We start from the raw sequence: 8,441 nt of genomic DNA, 5'->3' as shown, positions 1-8,441 counted from the left end.
TAGAGGAAGAGGGAGAGAGGGACCGACTGAAATAGAGGAAGAGGGAGAGAGGGACCGACTGAAATAGAGGAAGAGGGAGAGAGGGACCGACTGAAATAGAGGAAGAGGGAGAGAGGGACCGACTGAAATAGAGGAAGAGGGAGAGAGGGACCGACTGAAATAGAGGAAGAGGGAGAGAGGGACCGACTGAAATAGAGGAAGAGGGAGAGAGGGACCGACTGAAATAGAGGAAGAGGGAGAGAGGGACCGACTGAAATAGAGGAAGAGGGAGAGAGGGACCGACTGAAATAGAGGAAGAGGGAGAGAGGGACCGACTGAAATAGAGGGAAAGAGGGACCGACTGAAATAGAGGAAGAGGGAACAGGTGGGAAGAGAGGAGACAATAACATTGGAAAAGAGGAATATAGAAATGATTAAAAAAGGGTGAAAGGTATTTTATAGATAAAGCAGTGCGTGGTGTGTGCCCACTATGCCAACATGTCCCAGTCAGCCGTATCGTGATGTGGTGCCAGCATGCAGCCACCACAGCAGGACAGACAGGTTGCTTTATTTATGACTCCTGGACAGCCACCTCATTAGCGGGCTAAGCACCTCCACCTACCAGGCCAATCCTACCTCAGCACCATGCCCTTCTCCTGGGTGAGTCATCCCATACGCCCCCTCCACCCAGACATCCACTCCCCCTCTCCATAAACACACGCTATTACGCGGAATGCCAAGGTGGTGGGCAGATAATTGTAATTCCGGTGGGTTACCGGGAATCTCCCTCCCGCCCCCCATCTCCCCACCACCGCCCCCTCGGTGACATTCTACGGCGTGACAGTGGTGGATGGATGGCCTGGAGGTCCTGGAGATGATGCGGGTTGTGGAGAACACTCTGTCTTTGTCTGTGTCCCAAATGGCACCCTATCCCCTGTATAGTAGACTACTTTTATCCAAGGCCCATTCATAGGGATCTGGTCAAAGTAAGGGCAATATAGAGGGAATTGGGTGCCATTTGGGATATGACCTATCTTTTTATCACATAGAATGAAGAAGCCTTTAAACAGGGATTTGCTTGCAGGGTGGAACTCGAGCACCCCACACCACACCAGTTGTCATTAGCAAGGAGGAAACTCAATGATTCCCTTTCAATCATGTGCATTCTTATGGCTTCCATGCATTTAAGTATGATTCATCGTACCATAGTGGCATACCATCTACAGATCTACAGTGCCTTTAGAAAGTGTTCATACCCCTTGACTCATTACACATTTTGTTGTGTTACAGTCTGAATTCAAAATGGATTACATTTTTTTCTCACCTATCTACACACAATACCCCATAATGACATAGTAAAACATATTTGTAGAATTTTTTGCAAATGTATTGAAAATGAAATACAGAAAAAATATCTAATTTACATAAGTATTCACACCACTTTGCCAATACATGTTAGAATCCTCTTTGGCGGAGATTACAGCTGTGAGTCTTTCTGGGTAAGTCTCTAAGAGTGTTGCACACCTGGATTGTACAATATTTGCACATTATTATTAAAGATGTTCAAGCTCTGTGAAGTTGGGAGTTGATTATTGCTAAACAGCCATTTTCAATTCTTGCCATAGATTTTTAAGCTGATTTAAGTCAAAACTGTAACTAGGCCACTCAGGAACATTCCATGTTGTTTTGGTAAGCAACTTCAGTGTACATTTGGCCTTTTGTTTTAGGTTATTGTCCTGCTGAAAGGTGAATTTGTCTCCCAGCGTCTGTTGGAAAGTAGACTGCACCAGGATTTTCCCTATGTTTAGCTCTATTCCGTTTCTTTTTATCCTAAACAACTCCCTAGTCCTTGCCAATGACAAGCATACTCATAACATGATGTAGCCACCACCATGCTTGAAAATATGAAGAGTTGGTACTCAGTGATGTGTTGTATTTACCCCAAACATAACACTTTGTATTCAGGACATAAAGTTAATTTCTTTGCCATATCTATTGCAGTTCTACCTTAGTGCCTTATTGCAAACATGATGCATGTTTTGGAATAGTTTTATTCCGTATAGGCTTCGTCTTTACAATCTGTCATTTAGGTTAGTATTGTGGAGTAACTACAATCCTCAGTTTTCTCCTATCACATCCATTAAACACTGCGACTGTTTTAAAGTCACCATTGGTGCAACTTATTAAATGACTTATTAAAACCTCTACGGACCCCCCATCCCGGATCCGGGATCATCCTCATCAAAAAAGCTGACTAGCATAGCCTAGCCTAGCGCCACAGGGATATCATATAATATAATTTCATGAAATCACAAGTCCAATACAGCAAATGAAAGATAAACATCTTGTGAATCCAGCCAACATTTCCGATTTTTAAGATGTTTTACAGCGAAAACACAATATATATTTATGTTAGCTCACCACAATAGCCAAACACACAACGCCATATTTCCACCGCAAAGGTAGCTTTCACAAAACCCACAAATAGAGATAAAATGAATCACTAACCTTTGAACAACTTCATCAGATGACAGTCTTATAACATCATGTTATACAATACATTTATGTTTTGTTCAAAAATGTGCATATTTATAGGTATAAATCGTAGTTTTACATTGCAGCCACCGTCACAAATAGCACCAAAACAGCCAGAATAATTACAGAGAGCAACGTGAAATACATAAATACTCATCATAAAACATTTATGAAAAATACATGTTGTACAGCAAATGAAAGATAAACATATTGTGAATCCAGACAATATTTCTGATGAACAACTTCATCAGATGACAGTCTTTTAACATCATGTGCATATTTATAGCTACAAATCTTGGTTTTACATTGTGAGTACAGCGCCATAATGCACCAAATTGTCCGGAGAAATTTCGGACAGTCACGTAATCTAACCAAAAAACTCATCATGAACTTTACTAAAAAATACATGTTGTACAGCAAATGAAAGATACACTGATTCTTAATGCAACCGCTGTGTTAGATTTTTAAAAATAACTTCAGTACAAAGTACAGCATGCAATATTGTGAGACAGCGCCCAGCAATTCTCCGCCTTGTTGGAGCCAACATATACCACAAAAATACGAAATAACATCATAAATATTCTCTTACCGTTGATGATCTTCCATCAGAATGTAGTGCAAGGAGTCCTATTTCCACAATAAATCGTTGTTTTGTTTTAGAATGTCCATTTCTTCTGTCGAATTAGCAACTTTGGCTAGCATTGTGGCGCACACGTGTCCATCATCTCTTGGCGCATGGAACAAGAAATTCCAAAAGTCACAATAAACGTCGAATAAACTGGTCAAACTCGGTTGAAAATCCATCTTTATGATGTTTTTCTCATATGTATCCAATAAAGTCCGAGACGGAGCATTTCGTCGTGTATACCTAACGCATTTCAGAAGACAATGTCGTGTTCCCTGGTGCGACATTCTACTGCCTGTTGACATCTAGTGGAAGGCGTATGAAGTGCATACAGATCCATAAATATAAGGCAATTGAATAGGCAAGCCCTGACACAGAGCCCCATTTTCAGAATTTTCACTTCCTTTTTGGAAGTTTGCTGCCAAATGAGTTCTGTTTTACTCACAGATATAATTCAAACAGTTTTAGAAACTTCAGAGTGTTTTCCATCCAATGGTAATAATAATATGCATATTGTATGATCTAGAACAGAGTACGAGGCCATTTAATTTGGGCACGATTTTTTCCCAAAGTGAAAACAGCGCCCCCTATTTTAAGGAAATAATTACTCCTGAACTTATTTAGGCTTGTCATAATAAAGGGGTTGAATACTTATTGACTCAAGACATTTCAGTTTTACATTTTTTATTAATTTGTAAATTTTTCTAAAAATATAATTCCACTTTGACATTATACAGTATTGTGTGTAGGCCAGTGACAAACAATCTAATTTAATCAATTTTAAATTCAGAATGTAACACAACAAAATGTTGAAAAGGGGTGTAAATACTTTCTGAAGGCACTGTAGGATCTTAATTTGATCACCCTGTTGCAAGAGAATTTTCCAGGAAATCTTAAACTTGTGTATTTGAGGTTTAAAAATACTTCTGATGTTTGTACTTAGGGGTTCAAAAGCAAAGCTGCTGAAACCCTGTTGTATTTCTTTGCGTTCATTATTATTATTATACCAGGTTCTTCCCCCAAGGAAAATAACATGCAAATTCATGTGAATTGGTAGGCCTAGGATAGCTCAACTTGGTTGAAGATGCAAATTGTGAAAGGTCCCGCCCCTCACCCAATTTGACCTAGATTCATTTTATTTTCGTACATAGGTCCCTCTCCTCACAAGGAAAAAATTTGCCTCAAGGACCCATAATGGGTTTTCTTCCATTTTGATATTTGTGAAAAACACTTAAAATGCTACTCCTCTGCACCAAATCACTGTTCTGCACTAAAATGTATATATAGCATCTATGGAACAAGGTCTCGCAATGCGATATTTGGTGCCGATCAGTCCAGCAGTTCTGGAGAAGAAGTAAAAAAAGTAGTCAACATCATTAAAAATAGTCCAAAATACATCAAAAGTATATTGTCAGTTTGATTCTGAGTTCCGATATTTGGCAAGTATGGTAAACATTTCAGAAGTAGTTCATCCTATGGTGATGTGTCCAATTTGTCCGGATGGTGGCACAGTGGGCACACAGCTGAACCGCAGCATTGCTGCTTGCAGCAATATTTTGCAATATAAAATCGCAGACTTCATTTTCCCTTACAAAAAATATATCAACCCCTACAATGTATTATACATAATAAGTAAAAGTTCCTGTTGCTGCAGGATTACTTTCATGCTGTAGCAAACTGGTTCAAATTAAGATTTACACCTGCAGGCTACTAGGAGGATAGTAATCCCTGTTTCAGTGGCATTCTGCATAATATGACGTCACATCAGCGCTATCTACAAACAGACTTCTGGCCAAACCTTGAAGCAGATTGTTTTATGTATGTGAGCCACAACAAGCCCATAGTGCATCACTGTGGGATGTTGACAGTGATGAGATGGCTCTTTACTCTACAGAGGCAGCCCGCTGACTCTGGCGTCTAGAGCCTGCTCAACAAAGGAGACGGACTATCTCTCAGCAGCACAGCACACCTTGAGGTGAGGTCAAACACTCATATCCCCAATCCGTCGTGTCCGCACCCCAGTATCCAGTGATGCATACAGCACATTGGTGCAGCACACAAACCTAGACAGGGAAACACACACACACACACAGACACCCTGAGATTATTAACAGCTCAACACGTATCAATACCTGTGTGTGTGTGTGTGGATTAGTGGCTGGGCTTGGAGGGGTTCAATTAAGTTGATGTGACAGGTCCAGAAATGGAGAGGCCCTGCAGAACAATAGCAGCTGTTACTCACTGGGGTTACATTCCAAATGGCATCCTATTCCCTATATTTCGAGGGTATATCAGAGACTACAGGGCCCTAGCCAAAAGTAGTGCCCTATTTAGGGAATAGGGTGCAATTTGGAATGTACCCTGAGTATATAGCCGGGCAAGGCGACTATAGGGCCCTAGCCAAACGTAGTGCCCTATTTAGGGAGTAGGGTGCAATTTGGGATATACCCTGAGTATATAGCCGGGCAAGGCAGAGGGGCTGATGAAAGTCTTTACCTGCCATTGTTACTCATGTTCCATTGACGCACTTGTACCAAAGAAGCCCTTCTACTACAGTACCAATCAAAAGTTTGGACACACAAACTCATTCAAGGGGTTTTCTTTATTTGTGCTATTTTCTACATTGTAGAATAACAGTGAAGACAACAAAACTATGAAATAACACATATGGAATCATGTAGTAACCAAAAAAGATTCTTCAAAGTAACCACCCTTTGTCTTGATGACAGCTTTGCACACTCTTGGTATTCTCTCGACCAGCTTCATGAGGTAGTCACCTGGAATGCAATTTCAATTAACAGGTGTGTCTTGTTAAAAGTTAATTTGTGAAATTACTTTCCTTTGTTATGCATTTGGGCCAATCAGTTGTGTTGTGACATGGAAGGGTTGGTATACAGAGAGATCCCTATTTGTGTCACGTTCGTGTGGAGAGACCGACCAAGGCGCAGCGGATGTTGAGTTCCACATGTTTATTTCTAAGTGAAACTTTAAGCAAAAAACAATAAATCAATAAATGAACAACGAAATGTGGTGCACATGCACAAACACAAAACAATATCCCACAAACACAGGTGGGAAAAATAGCTACTTAAATATGATCCTCAATTAGGGACAACGATTACCAGCTGCCTGTAATTGGGAATCATACAAAACACCAACATAGAAAATATAAACTAGAACACAACATAGAAATATTAAACTAGAATACTCCCTAGTCACACCCTGACCTACCATAGAGAAACAAGGGTGTGACAATTTGGTAAAATACCAAGTCCATATTATTGCAAGAACAGCTCAAATAAGCAAAGAAAAACGACAGTCCATCATTACTTTAAGACATGAAGGTCAGTCAATCCGGAAAATTTCAAGAACTTTGAAAGTTTCTTCAAGTGCAGTCGCAAAAACCATGAAGTGCTATGATGAAACTGGCTCACATGAGGACCGCCACAGGAAAGGAAGACCCAGAGTTACCTCTGCTGCAGAGGATAAGTTCATTAAAGTTACCAGCCTCAGAAATTGCAGCCCAAATAAATGCTTCACAGAGTTAATAGACACATCTCAACATCAACTGTTCAGAGACTGCGTGAATCAGGCCTTCATGGTCGAATTGCTGCAAAGAAACCACTACTAAAGGACACCAATAAGAAGAAGAGACTTGCTTGGGCCGAAGAAACACGAGCCATGGACATTAGCCAAGTGGAAAGCTGTCCTTTGGTCAGATGAGTCCAAATTGGAGATGTTTAGTTCCAACCGCTGTGTCTTTCTGAGACGTTGAGTAGGTGAACGGATGAACTCTGCATGTGTGGTTCCCACCGTGAAGCATGGAGGAGGAGGTTGTGATGATGTGGGGGTGCTTTGCTGGTGACACTGTCTGTGATTTATTTAGAATTCAAGGCACACTTAACCAGCATGGCTACCACAGCATTCTGCACCGATACGCCATCCCATCTGGTTTGGGCTTAGTTTTTCAACAGGCTTAGTTTTTCAACACCTCCAAGCTGTGTAAGGGCTATTTGAACAAGAAGGAGAGTAATGAAGTGCTGCATCAGATGACCTGGTCTCCACTATCACCTGGCCTTAACGCAATTGAGATATTTGGGATGTGTTGGACCGCAGAGTGAAGGAAAAGCAGCCAACAAGTGCTCAGCATATGTGGGAACTCCTTCAAGACTGTTGGAAGAGCATTCCAGGTGAAGTAGGTTGAAAGAATACCAAGAGTGTGCAAAGCTGTCATCAAGGCAAAGGGTGGCTACTTTGAAAAATCTAAAATATATTTTGATTTGTTTAACACTTGGCTACTACATGACTCCATATGTGTTATTTCATAGTTTTGGTATGTGAACGTAGATCAAAACCTCCTCATCTGAGTGAGATAAAGTTACAGTCTTGTTAGTGACGTAACACTATGCCAGTTCACCAATCTCATTACTGCTTCAGTACAGCCGTCACATGGAATTAATGACATTCCTGTCGGGGCTTTAGGAGAGGGAGGGAGGGAGGGAGGGAGGGGGGAGGGGGGGAGGGGGAGAGGAGAGAGAGAGAGAGAGAGAGAGAGAGAGAGAGAGAGAGAGAGAGAGAGAGAGAGAGAGAGAGAGAGAGAGAGAGAGAGAAAGAGAGAGAGAGGCCTTCAACGTACATGATGCCCATGCCTATCCCCACCTTGTCTCACCTTACCCCTGCAGCACCCCTCCTTCCCCCTCCTGTTTGTGTGTGAGTAGCTGGCAGCTACGGCTGAAATGGAGCTCCATGATGTCATCGGATATTGGCTGCCCATTGACTCTGAGAAAGTTTGCGTTTCCCTGTGTTTACACGTGCACACACACACGCACACGCACACGCACACACACACACACTCATCCCTCTTGCCCTGGGCAAGTCAGACTGGGGACTCAAGTCCTGCATGACATGGTCCATTAAGAACAGGATGTTCCTTTGGGGATAATGTTGTTAGGAGCAACTGGCCTACTCTGAGACAGGTCCCAAACCAAAGGAGCACAAAATAAGTCACGTCTGTGCTGACCCAGATATGTCCTCCAGGCAAAGGGACAGACAGGGAGGACAGGGAAACGACAAAGGGCACAGTGATCCGATTAAACCTGGCCTCATCTCTGCTCAATGGTAAAGGCCAATTTTTCTCTACCCCCCTCTCTCTTTTTAAGAGTCAAATGGGTTCTAAGCAGAGTAGTAGACAGAAAGAATGGCACTAAAGAGAGAGGTAGAATGGGAGAGAATGAGGAGGAGAGAAATGAGAGTAAGAAAGAAAGAGGGACATTTTCCAGTCTGCTGAAGAGAGGGATATACA

This window comes from Salvelinus fontinalis, chromosome 10 (genome assembly GCF_029448725.1).
Source record: "Salvelinus fontinalis isolate EN_2023a chromosome 10, ASM2944872v1, whole genome shotgun sequence".
NCBI lineage: Eukaryota > Metazoa > Chordata > Actinopteri > Salmoniformes > Salmonidae > Salvelinus > Salvelinus fontinalis.
The sequence above is the reverse complement of the archived record's forward strand: the minus strand, read 5'-3'. Positions refer to the sequence as shown.